The sequence below is a fragment of the Erinaceus europaeus genome, chromosome 18 (assembly GCF_950295315.1).
Source record: "Erinaceus europaeus chromosome 18, mEriEur2.1, whole genome shotgun sequence".
Classification (NCBI taxonomy): Eukaryota; Metazoa; Chordata; class Mammalia; order Eulipotyphla; family Erinaceidae; genus Erinaceus; species Erinaceus europaeus.
Window position 1 is genome coordinate 43,608,408 of NC_080179.1, and position 13,390 is coordinate 43,621,797.

The 13,390-nt window shown below is 44.4% G+C and overlaps 1 pseudogene; it reads left to right on the forward strand.

Moving 5' to 3' along the window:
* Positions 1-11,789: 11,789 nt before the first annotated feature.
* On the forward strand, positions 11,790-12,739 carry LOC107523371 (large ribosomal subunit protein uL11-like; annotated as a pseudogene).
* The last annotated feature ends 651 nt before the right edge of the window (positions 12,740-13,390 follow it).

Sequence of the window (13,390 nt, forward strand, 5' to 3'; positions counted from 1 at the left end):
AAGGCTATTCTCTGTTCAGGTGCCCTGGCATGACATTTCAGAATTCACTGTTACTACTACCTTGCTCTGATTCAAATCTAAATTCTTAATGTAACTTTGGGCCAACTTAAAAAAATTATTATCTTTATTTATTGGATAGAGACAGCTAGAAATCAAGAGGGAAGGGGCTGATAGAGAGATAGAAGGTGTCTGTAGGTACAGCACTGCTTCACCACTTGCAAAGCTTTCCCCCTGCAGGTGGAGACAGGGGGCTTGAACCCAGGTCCTTGCACATGTAATAGTGCACTCAACCAGGTGCACTACCACCTGACCCCTTGGGCCAACTTTTAAAAATATTATTATTATTACTATATATATATATATTTTTTTTACCAGAGCACTGCTCAGCTCTGGCTTATGCTGGTGCAGGGTATTGAACCTGGGACTTTGGAGCCTCAGGCATGAGAGTCTGTTTGAATAACCATTATGCTATCTACCCCTGTCCCCCTTGAGCCAATTTTTAATGATTTTTATTAGTGATTTAATAATGATTGACAAGATTGTGGGATAAGAGGGGTACAGTTGCATACAGTTCTCACCATCAGATTTCCGTGTCCCCTTCCCTCCATTGGGAGCTTCCCTATTCTTTATCCCTCTGGGAATATGGACCCAGGATCATTATGGGGTGCAGAAGATGAAAGGTTTGGCTTCTGTAATTGCTTCTCTGTTGGACATGGGTATTGACAGGTGGATCCATACCCTCAGCCTGTTTCTGTCTTTCTCCAGTGGGACAGGGGTCTGGGGAGGTTGGGTTCCAAGACACATTGGTGAAGTCATCTGCCCAGGATGGTATCATGGTAGTATCTTCCGATTGGTGGCTGAAAAGCATTAAGATATAAAGAAGAACAAATTGTTTAATAATCAGGAACCTAAAGGTAAGAGTATAGGAGTTTAAATTTGGGGTCTTCATGTTAGAAACAGCTAGGAAGTCTATTTTAGGTATATTCCAAGGGGCCTATGACATTACTAATTTTTGTCTGAGCCTGACAGCTACCATGTAGGTGGGCTAAAAGTATTGTCTGGGGAGATGGTGTCAGAGTTGAGAATAGGACTAGAAAGCTGGATGAGGGCAGAGAGTAGCTCCCAAATATAGGAAAAGTATATAAATACCATTAACTGTTTACCCCACTGATCTGACCTAGGGCCCATGTCTATGCATATTTAGCATAATAGCCTGTATAACCTCTGCATCCCTGTCAGTCTATGTTCGCATTCCATGGTCACAGCTGGGAACATTCTAGGCTGCACTCATTTCAGGACCAGTCTTCCTTGAGTGGCAAAGTAGACTGACCCAGCCTCCCTTTGGAGAGTGTGGCAATGCCTATCTACCATTGCTGCTCTACAGTGAGGGCAAGGTCCTGTAGAGGCCCACAAGAGGGTTTATGCTGTTGTTCCTGATGGAGACAACCAGTGATGGTGGATAGAGATCTAGGCCCATCATATCTTTGTGAGAATCCCAGGATTCCCTCACTAGAGTCCTGGATGATGGGGTGGCCTGGTAGTGACCAAAAGGGCCATCATTAAAGTGTGCTGGTCTCTTGTCCTTATGCAGCTTCTGTAGTCCTTGCTTTATCTGCAAGGTTACACTTAAGGTTGAGGGAAGTGAAGTAGGAAGTAGCTGAGGAGGGCATCTAGTCCCACACACAAGTCGTTTTTTTTTTTTTTTTTTTTTAATCTTCCTGTTTGTTTGGGTTTTTTATTTTAATTTTTTTATTTATAAAAAGGAAACATTGACAAAACCATAGGATAAGAGGGGTACAACTTCACACAGTTCCCACCACCAGACCTCCGTATCCCATTCCCTCCCCTGATAGCTTTCCTATTCTTTATCCCTCTGGGAATATGGACCCAAGACCATTGTGGGATGCAGAAGGTGGAAGGTCTGGCTTCTGTAATTGCTTCCGCGCTGAACATGGGGGTTGACAGGTTGATCCATACTCCCAGCCTGTCTTTCTCTTTCCCTAGTGGGGAAGGGCTCTGGGGAAGCAGAGCTCCAAGGCACATTGGTGGGGTTGTCTGTCCAGGAAAGTCAGGTTGCATCCTGCTAGCATCTGGAACCTGGTGGCTGAAAAGAGAGTTAACATAGAAAGCCAAACAAATTGTTGAACAATCATAGACCTAAAGGCTGGAATATTGCAGATGAAGTATTGGGGGTCCTCCATTTTGTAGATAGCTAGTAGGCATATTTTAGTTATATTTCAAAGGGCCTGTAGCTATACTAGTGGTTTTTTTGTCTGTTTGTTTGTTGCCTGAGACTGAAATTTGATATGCAGGTGGATCCAAGTTATTGTCCAGGGAGATGATGTCATGGCTGGGAAAAGGACCAGAAAGCTGGATCAGGGAAGAGGGTAGCTCCCTAATATGGGAGAGGGGTATAAGCATTGTTGACTGTAAACCCCATAGATTTGATGTGATCTGGGGCCCATAATTAGCTTAGGATCCTGTGTGACCTCTGCATCCCTCTAGATCTGAGCTCACATTCTGTGGTCATGAGTAGGAACATTCCAAACTGCTCCAATATCAGGACCCATCTTCCTCAGGTGTAACATAGAGTGTGTTGTCCATCCTCCCTTTGGAGGATGGAACATTCTCTACCATTGTTGATCCAAGTTGAGGGAAAGGTCATATGGGGGCCCGCAAAGGGGTCTATTTTGTTGTTCCTGGTAGAAATGACCGGTATCAATGGAGAGAGGGATTTATTCGAGGTCTAGGCCCATCAGGTCTGTTTGGGAATCTCAGGATTCCCCTATTAGGGTCCCAGCTGGTCCCACACACAAGTCTTACAAACACTACTTGGAGGGAAAATATAAAGCCATAGAAGAATAAGCAAAGTCTTTTTATTTTTTTCTAAAGATTTTACTTATTAATAATAGATATAAAAGAAGAGAGAGAATGAACCAGAGCATCAGTCTAGGACATGCATTCCCAGGGACTGAACTCAAGATCTCACAATTGAGAGTCCAGTGTTTTATCCACTGTGCCACCTCTTGGCACATTTGTCAAAGATAAAAATCACTGAACCCAACCACCTATTGGAGACACCATGTGGTCAGACTCTCTAAAATAAGTCAATCTTCTACAAATGCAGGAGGATGCCACCACGTGGAAGGACCTACAGCCAGAAGCTTCATGAGCAGTGAAACTGTGTGATGGCATCTTCCCTTCTTTCTCTGACTTTCTTTCTCCAGTTTCTTCTCTGTCTGACACCCTGTAAAACAATCACAGTCAAAGGGGACAGGCGGTAGTGCACCAGGTTAAGCACAAATAGTTTAAAGCGCAAGGACCTGCACAAGGATCCTGGTTCGAGACCCCAGTTCCCCACCTGCAGGGGGAAGTTGCTTCACAAGCGGTGAAGCAGGTCTGCAGGTGTCTCTCTTTCTCTATCTCCCCCTCCCCTCTCAATTTCTCTGTCCTATCCAATAAAAAATGGAAAAAATGGCCTCCAGGAGCAGTGAATTTATAGTGCCTGCACTGAGCCCCAGTGATAACCCTGGAAGTAAAAAAAAATTAAAAAAAAAAAATAGCCAAACCAAACAAGTCAACAAACAAAATCCTTAGTCTGCTGAGAGCAATGGAATCATGCAGAGATGGATCCCAGCAATAAGCCTGGTGGCAAAAGCAAAACAAAACAAAACAACAACAGCAACAACAAAAGTTTAAGATCTACTTTCTTAGCAATTTACAAATATGTGATACAGTATTATTAATGATAGTCACCTGTGCTTTACAAGAAGAAACTTTCTTAGTCTGATGAAGGCTACCTAGTTTAGCCACCTACAGCACATAATAACATCCTTAGTGATGAGATGTTGCAAGCTCTCCATGTGAGAGTCAGAAAAAGGCAAGGACATCTTTATTACTATGTCTTTTCTTTTTCTCTTTCTTTTTCTTTCTTTTTTTTTTTTTTTTTTTGCCTCCAGGTTATCACTGGGGCTCTGTGCCTGCATTACAAATCCACTGCTCCTGGTGGCCATTTTTCCCAATTTGTTGCCCTTGTTGTTGTTACTGTTATTGTTGTTATACCTAGTGTTGTTGTTGGATAGGACAGAGAGAAATGGAGAGAAGAGGGGAAGACAGGGAGGGGGAGAGAAAGATAGACTCCTGCAGAACTGCTTCACTGCTTGTGAATCGACCCCCCCCCCCTGCAGGTGGGGAGCCGGGGGCTCAAAATGGGATCCAGCGCACTACCGCTGGGGCCCCATTTACTACTATTTCTCTTGAATGTTGCACTGCAGACCTTGCAAAGATCTGAATGTAGAAAGGCTTAAAAAGAAAAGAAAAGTAAGAAAAAAAATGAGGGGAAATTAAAGTCTTAGTGATTAGAAAGAGAGAAATAAAATTATCACATTGTTATGTAAAAATAGGTCATCTAAGTAGTTTATTATATCTATAGTATATATAATAAATATTTTATTATATCTATAGTATCTATATTAAATAATAAATACTATAATCAATAATGATTTCAGTAAAGTTGGCAGATAAAATATATAGTTTTTAAACCTTTATTTTATATATATTAGCAACAGTGAATGAACACATTTAAATTCTGTTTTTAGAGGGCCAGGCAGTGGCACAGTGGGTTCAGCACACATGGTGGGAAGCACAAGGACCAGAACCAGCATAAGGATCCAGTTCGAGCCCCTGGCTCCCCACTTGCAGGGGGGTTGATTCACAAGCGGTGAAGCAGATCTGCAGGTGTCTTTCTCTCCCCTTCTGTCTTTGCCTCCTCTCTCCATTTCTTTTTTTTAATTTATTTTATTTAATTATGAGAGGATAGGAGAGAGAGAAAGAACCAGACATCACTCTGATACATGTGCTGCTGAGGATTGAACTCAGGACCTCATGCTTGAGAGTCCGATGCTTTATCCACTGCGCCAACTCCTGGACCACTCCTCTCTCCATTTATCTCTGTGCTATCCAACAACAACATCAATGACAGCAATAATAACAACCACAACAATAATAATAATAAAAAAACAGGGACAACAAAAGGGAAAAAATGGCCTCCAGGAGCATTGGGTTTGTGGTGCAGGCGCTGAGCCCCAGCAATAACCCTGGAGGCAAAAAAAAAAATTCTGTTTTTAACAGGATGAAAGTTTCAAACATCTAGAGTAAATATAATAAAGAAATAGTGGGTAGAGGCAGGGTGGTGGCACACCTGGTTGAGAGCACATGTTACAATACACAAGGACCATTAGGACCATTTTCCACCCTCGGGGAAAGCTTCACTAGTGGTGAAGCAGAGGTGCAGGTCTCTCTCTCTCTTTCTCTCTCCCTTTTAAGATTTTATTTATTTATTAATCAGAAAAATGAGAGGAGAGAGAGAACGAGAGCGAACTAGACGTCACTCTGGTACATGTGCTGCTGGGGATGGAACTTGGGACCTCATGCTTGAGAATCCAGTGCTTTATCCACTGCGCCACCTCCTGGACCACTCTCTCTCTCCCTCTCTCTCTCTCCCTTCGTCTCAATTTCTGGCTGTCTCTATCAAATAAAGAAAGTCTTTTAAAAAATTTAAAAAGGGAGGAGGGTAGATAGCATTATGGTTATGCAAACAGACTCTCATACCTGAGGCTCCAAAGTCCCAGGTTCAATCCCCACATCACCATAAGCCAGAGCTGAACAGTGCTCTGGTAAAAAAAATAAAAATGAAAATAAGTAAAAATGAAAAAAGAATACAAACCTAGCACCATCCTGGTTGTTTCTGCCTGCCTCCTACTACTTGTCTCCCCTCAGGGTGCTCCAGGCCTCCGGGGCCCCTGTTATGGTCATCACTACAATATCATCATTGTCATCCTTATTACTGCTGCTGCTACTGCTACTATTACCACCACCACTACCACTACACACAAGTAGGTCCCTAAACAAACCCTGGCACACCTTGGCATGGCTTCTGGAGGACCTAGACTAACCCACTTCCAGTGCAGAGGACCCGTCTGCAGTTCAGAGGGGACAGAGGGTGCTGAAGAGTGCTGCTCAGTTCTGGGGGCACCCAGGATTGAGCCAGAGATGATGGAGCCTCAGGCATGAAAGTCTTCTTGCAAAGCTGCTATGCTATCTCCCAGGTTTAAGCAACTCTCACTAGATTACATTTCAGCCAGTCTCCCTTGTTACTTTCTCTCAAGGGGAGCAGTGCTTCCAATTGGCCAGCCTCTGGGGGACTGGGACATAAATCCCAGGAATGCTCCTAGTTTTCTCCCTCATTAGTTTTGCTTCTGTCTCTGCAATGCCTCTCCCCTCTCTCGCATCTACGAAAGATCTGTGTCTTTTTGTCCTGTCATACATTTACATCGTAATAGAAGAAAGCTGTCACTTCTGTCATAGTGAGTTCCAGAGAGGTGACATAGAGGGGTCAGGCAGTGGTGCACTTGGTTAATGCTCACTTTACAGCTGAGCTGTGTTCTGGTCAAAAATAAAATGAAGGGAGTCGGGCGGTGGCGCAGCAGGTTAAGCGCACGTTGCGCAAATCACCCTGACCTGTGTAAGGATCCCAGTTCAAGCCCCCGGCTCCCCACCTGCAGCAGAGTCGCTTCACAAGCGGTGAAGCAGATCTACAGGTGTCTGTCTTTCTCTCCTCCTCTCTGTCTTCCCCTCTTCTTTCCATTTCTCTCTGTCCTATCCAACAACAACGACATTAATAACCACAACAATGTTAAACAACAAGGGCAACAAAAAGGAAAATAAATAAATAAAAACTTAAAAATAAAATAAAATAAAATAAATGATTTTTAAAATTTAATTTAATTTTTTTTATTTAAGAAAGGAGACATTAACAAAGCCATAGAATAACAGGGGTACAATTCCACACAATTCCCATAACCTGATCTCCACATCCCACCCCCTCCCCTGATAGCCTTTCCATTCTCTATCCCTCTGGGAGTATGGATCCAGGGTCGTTGTGGGTTGCAGAGGGTGGAAGGTCTGGCTTCTGTAATTGCTTCCCCGCTGAACATGGGCGTTGACTGGTGGATCCATACTCCCAGTCTGTCTCTCTCTTTCCCTAGTAGGGTGGGGCTCTGAGGAAGCGGAGCTCCAGTACACATTGATGGGGTTATCTGTCCAGGGAAGTCTGGTCAGCATCTTGCTGGCATCTGGAACCTGGTGGCTGAAAAGAGAGTTAACGTACAAAGTCAAACAGATTGTTGAACAATCATGGACCTAAGGACTGGGATAGTGCAGATGAAGTATTGGGGGTATTCCCTGCATGCTCTTGTGTACTTCTGCTTTCAGGTATATATTTTTCCCCTAGTTTATGGGCATGGGTGAACCTATGCTCTATCTCAGGGGACCTGGACTATATCTAGGTTTGGGGACTTTATTGGGGAGTGGAACACCTGGAATGGAATTAGAGAACACTATGAAAGGAAAGGTCTCACCCGAGTGATGAAGCTGAAGGGCTGTCATTCCACACCTGAAGTCTCTGGTCACAGTCTGAAGTGAAGCATGATGGGGTGACACTCGTTGCGTTGATTAGGTTGTGATCTGCGGATGCAATGTTATTTGATTTGAATTGAGAGCAGCATGCAGAAAAGTGGGCCCCACCCTAAGGTTCCAGGACTGGGGGAAATATAGGCTTTATAATGGAAGTGTGAGGTTCCTGTTGTCTTAGGGTTCAAGAAGACAATGGATAGTTATTGTTATCATCACATGATTTGGTGATAGGGTTAACTTTGGAAAGTCCCTTTGATAGGGTTTGGGGTATAGTACCCAGCATCTTGTATATAGCTGTGATAAATAATTTTTATAACACTGCCAGTCTGAATAGTGTGCTTGTTTTGTCATGTGCACTGCCCAACTGTAATCTCCACTACACTGAAAGAAGTTTCATGGTGTTCTCCTTCTCTGTGTTTTCCTTCCTTCCTTCCTTCCTCCCTCCCTCCCTCCCTTCCTCCCTCCCTCCCTTCCTTCCTTTCTTCCTTTCTTTGTTATTCGATAGAGAGAGAGGAATTGAGAGGGGAGGGGGGAGAGAGAGAGAGATGGAGAAACACCTGCAGCCCTGCTTCACCACCTCCCCCTGCTGTGGGGACCAGGGGCTTGAACCTGGTGGAGGAAACTGAGTGAAGAATAGGAATCCTCTTTATTATATTGACAGCATCTCTTTAAGTCTAAAAGAGCCCAGGACTTGCATGCTTGAGGCCCCAGAGGTTCCAGGTTCAATTCCTGGCCCCACCATATACCAGGACTGAGCAGAGTTCGGCTTTCTCTCTCCCTCAAAAAAATAAATAAGCAGGAGCCTGGCAGTAGCACAGCAGGTTAAGCGCACATGGCGTGAAGCGCAAGTACTGGTGTAAGGATCCCAGTCTGAGGCTTCGGCTCCCCACCTGCAGGGGCGTCACTTCACAGGGAAGCTGGTCTGCAAGTGTCTATCTTTCTCTCCCCCTCTCTGTCTCCCCTCCTTCCTCAATTTCTCTCTATTCTATCCAACAGCAACAGCAATAACAACAACAGTAACAACAACAATGATAAACAAGGGCAACAGAAGGGGAAAAGTGGCCTCCAAGGGGCAGTGGATTTGTAGTGACTCACCGAGCATAAATAAGTGGGAGTTGGACAGCAGGTTAAGTGCAGGTGGCTCAAAGCACAAGGACCATCTTTCTTTTTCTAAAATTTTTTATATTTATTTATTTATTTTCCCTTTTGTTGCCCTTGTTTTTTATTGTTGTTGTAGTTATTATTGCTGTTGTTATTTATGTTGTTAGATAGGACAGAGAGAAATGGAGAGTGGAGGGGAAGACAGAGAGGGGGAGAGAAAGATAGACACCTGCAGACCTGCTTCAAGGTACAGCTTTTCTTGGTCATTCTAAATTCAGGTCCATCTGACACCAGCTGCTTCCACCATGCCACTCAAGTTCAACCCCAAGGAGATCAAAGTTGCGAAGCAGGTCTGCAGGTGTCTCTCTTTCTCTCTCCCTATCTCCCCCTCCTCTCACAATTTCTCCCTGTCCTAGCCAATAAAATGAACAAAATGCAGTGGATTCGTAGTGCAGGCACTGAGTTCCAGTGATAACCCTGGAGGAAAAGAAAACAAAAATGAAGAACCTGGAATTTTAGAGCTTCAGGCATGAGAGTTTCTTTATATAACCATTATGCTGTCTACCCCACCCTTCCTTCCTTCCTTCCTTTCTTTTTTTTAAAGTTTTATTTATATCTTCATGAGAAAGACAGGAGGAGAGAGAGAAAGAACCAGACATCACTCTGGCACAAGTGCTGCCGGGGACCGAACCCAGGACCTCATGCTTGAGAGTCCGGTGCTTTATCCACTGCACCACCTCCCGGACCACAAAGAATTTATTTATTTATTCATGAGAAAGACAGGCAGAGAGAGATAAAGAAGCAGACATTACTCTGGTACATGTGCTGCCAGGGATTGAACTCAGGACCTCATGGTTGAGAATCCAATGCTTTATCCACTGCACCACCTCCCAGACCACCCTTTCTTTTTTTTATAACACTGTAGCAGCCTTAATTTCTCTCTCCCTCTCTCTCTCATTGGGGAGGTTTAATGAATCACAGCACATCTGTCTACACAAGTGTATATGGTTTTGTAGTTCCGCATAACAGCTGTCTGCTACACACTCTCACCCCAACCCCAATTTCAGCCTTGCTTTCTTACTTCTTTCCTTCCTTTCTATAATTACATTTATTTATTTAAATGTCTAATGAGATGTGTAACCCATTTCAAATAAAAGGTGGTAGCTATATAATTTTCTTTGGTAATAGCTATTTTTATGACTATCTTTTCTAGGATTAATTTTCTGTTTATTTGAATGCTCCTCTGTCAGCCTTTGTTTCTTTTTTCAATTTTATTTTTTTGCTTCCAAGGTTATCACTAGGGCTAGGTGCCTGCACTATGAATCTACTGCTCCTGGAGGACATTTTTTTCCTTTTTTTTTTGTTAACCTTGTTGCCCTTGTTATTATTGTTATTGTTGTTGGATAAGACAGAAAATGAGAGAGGAGGGGAAGACAGAGAGGGGGAGAGGAAGATAGACACCTGTAGACCTGCTTCACCATTTGTGAAGTGACCTGCTTCACCGTTTGCAAAGCGACCCCCCTACAGGTGGGGAGCCGGGGGCTCAAACCAGGATTTTCACACTGGTCCTTGTACTTTGCGCCACATGCACCTAACCTGCTGCACTACCACCAGGCCCCCCAAATTTTTTTAAAAGAAAAAATTTAAAAAAAAAGAAAGAAGAAAAAATTTTAAAATATTTTATTTTAATGGGAGAGAGAAATACAGAGAGGAATTCACACAGAGAGAAAGGCCAGAGCACTGCTCAGTTCTAGTTTATGGTGGTGCTGGGGATTGAACCTGGGACTTCAGAGCCCCAGACATGAAAGTCTTTTGTATAACCATTATGCTGTCTTCCCAAATATTTATTTATTTATTTGATAGAGACAACCAGAAATTGAGAGGGTAGGGAGAGAAAGATAGATAGGGAGATCAATCTTTCTCTCCCTCTAGAAAGATAGAGAGATCAATCTTTCTCTCCCTCTAGAAAGATAGATAGGGAGATCAGTCTTTCTCTCCCCCTCTCTGTCTCCCCATCCTTCCTCGATTTCTCTCTATTCTATCCAACAAAAATAACAGTAATACCAACAGCAGTAACAACACCTGCAGCCTTTCTTCACCACTGCAGCTTTCCCCCTGCAGGTGGGGACCAGGAGCTCGAGTCCGGGTCCTTGAGCACTGTAATGTGCGCTCCACGCGGTCTGGGAGGTGGTGCAGTGGATAAGGCATCGAACCCTCAAGCATGAGGTCCTGAGTTCAACCCCCAGCAGCACATGTACCAGGGTGATGCCTGGTTCTTTCTCTCTCCTCCTATGTTTCTCATTAATAAATAAAATCTTAAAAAAAAAAATGCTCCAAAAGGTGTGCCACCACCCAGCCCCCCAGCCTTTGTTTTAACTTTTACAAAAATCCACAGTAACTTCAGGTGTTAACAGTGGAGGAAACTGAGTGAAGGACAGGAATCCTCTTTATTATATTGACAGCTTCCTCCCTGAAGGTAAGGAGCTGGGCCTGAAACCAGGATTCTCTCCTGAGTCCTTGTTGCCTAGCACTATGTGTGCTTAACCAGGTGTGCCACCACCCAGCCCCCCAAATCCTGTCTTTGTCATTATCTATCTATCTATCTATCTATCTATCTATCATCTATCTCTTTTTTTAATATTTATTTTATTTATTTATTCCCTTTTGTTGCCCTTGTTGTTTTATTGTTGTAGTTATTATTGTTGTTGTCGTTGCTGGATAGGACAGAGAGAAATGGAGAGAGGAGGGGAAGATAGAGAGGAGGAGAGAAAGATAGACACCTTCAGACCTGCTTCACCACCTGTGAAGCGACTCCCCTGCAGGCGGGGAGCCGGGGTTCGAACCAGGATCCTTATGCCGGTCCTTGTGCTTTGCGCCATTATCTATCTTTACCAGAGCATAGATTGGCTCTGGATTATGGTGGTGTGGGGGATTGAATCTGGGATTTTGAAGCCTCAGACATCTGAGTCTCTTTGCAAAACCATTCTGCTGTCTACCCCTGCAAGTCCCAGGTTCAAGCCCCTCTCCTATGAACCAGAGCTGAGTAGTGCTCTGGTAAAATAAATAAATAAATAAAGGAAATAAACGACTTATCCAGATTCAAGAAGCACTTTGAAAAGCCACTCTTGCTTTCAGTTTGGGCTCAGAGGAGCCCAAGGTACAACTTTTCTTGGTCATTCCAAATTCAGGTCCATCTGACACCAGCTGCTTCCACCATGCCACTCAAGTTCAACCCCAAGGAGATCGAAGTTGTATATCTGAGGTACACTGGTGGGCAGGTTGGTGCCACATCTGCTCTGGTCCCCAAGATGGCCTTCTTGGCCTATCTCCTAAAAAAAAAGCTAGTGATGACATTGACAAGGCAACCGGTGACTTGATGGGTCTGAGGATGACAGTGAAACTGACCATTGAGCAGAGACAGGCCCAGACTGGGGTGGTGCCTTGTGCCCTCATCCCAGAAGACCTCAAGGAACCACCAAGAGATAGAAAGCAGCAGAAAGACATTAAGCCCAGTAGAAACATCACTTTTGATGGGACTGTTGCTGGGAAATTGTGCAGATGCAGTCACATCTGCCATGTTGTCCCCTCAGGCTATTGCTAGTTCCCGTGAGAGTTGGGACATTCTCAGAGCGCCTGTTCCGCCATGTTGTGCCCTCAGGGCATTGTCAATTCCCCACGATAGTTGGAGTGCTTTGGTTGCTCCTCCCCCTTCCCATTCCCGGGAGAGTTATTATCCTACCCTGGAGTGCTATGGTTATTCCTCCCCCTTCTCATTCTCACGAGAGCTACTCCCATAAAAGCCCTTCTTCCAGCTCTCTTGCCAGCCTTTCATTTCGGTGATTAGATGCAGGGAAGGTTGCTGCGTGAGGCAGCCATTTTTGCTAGCTCCACGTGGCCCAAACTGCTGCTCTCTCACCCAGGTCTGAGGCGCCAGCGCAAATAAAGGACTGTGTTCCCTTTCTGCTCCAAACCCCCTTTTTCTGCGTGCCGCTGCCGCAGTGACAGATTGTCAACACTGCCCAACCCATGAAGCACCGTCGTTAGCTAGAGAACTTTCTGGGACCATCAAATGAACCCCAGGACTGCTCAGTTTGTGGGCTGCAAGGCTTATGGCTGTCACCCTCATGAAATCATAAATGAAGGTAACAGTGCTGCTGTGAAATGACCAGAAAGTTAAGAATTACAAAGGGGGATTCGAGTGGTAGTGCAGTGGGTTAAGCTCAGGTGGCGCAAAGCACAAGGATCGGTGTAAGGCCTTATTCTGGTTTGAGCCCCCAGTTCGAGCCCCCGGCTCCTCACCTGCAGGGGGGGTTGCTTCACAAGTGGTGAAGCAGGTCTGCAGGTGTCTATCTTTCTCTCCCCATCTCTGTCTTCCCCTCCTCTCTCCATTTCTCTCTGGCCTATCCAACAACTACGATATCAATAACAACAATAATAACTACAACAACAATAAAAAACATGGGCAACGAAAGGGAAAATAAGTAAATAAATAAATATTTTTTAAAAAGATTTATTAAATCTTTTTTAAGAGAGAGAAAGACCATAGGGGGCTGGGCAGTAGCGTAGTGGGTTAAGTGCACATGGCACAAAGCTCAAGGACCAGCTCAAGGATCCCAGTTCAATCCCCTGGCTCCCCACCTGCAGGGGGATTGCTTCCTTCCTTGATTCCTCTCTGTCCTATCCAATAACAATGATACTACCACCACTACTACTGCTACCACCAACAACAACAACGATAAAAAACAAGGGCAACAAAAAGGGGAAAGATGGCCTCCAGGAGTACTGGATTTGAGTGCAGCCATCGAGCCCCAGCAAT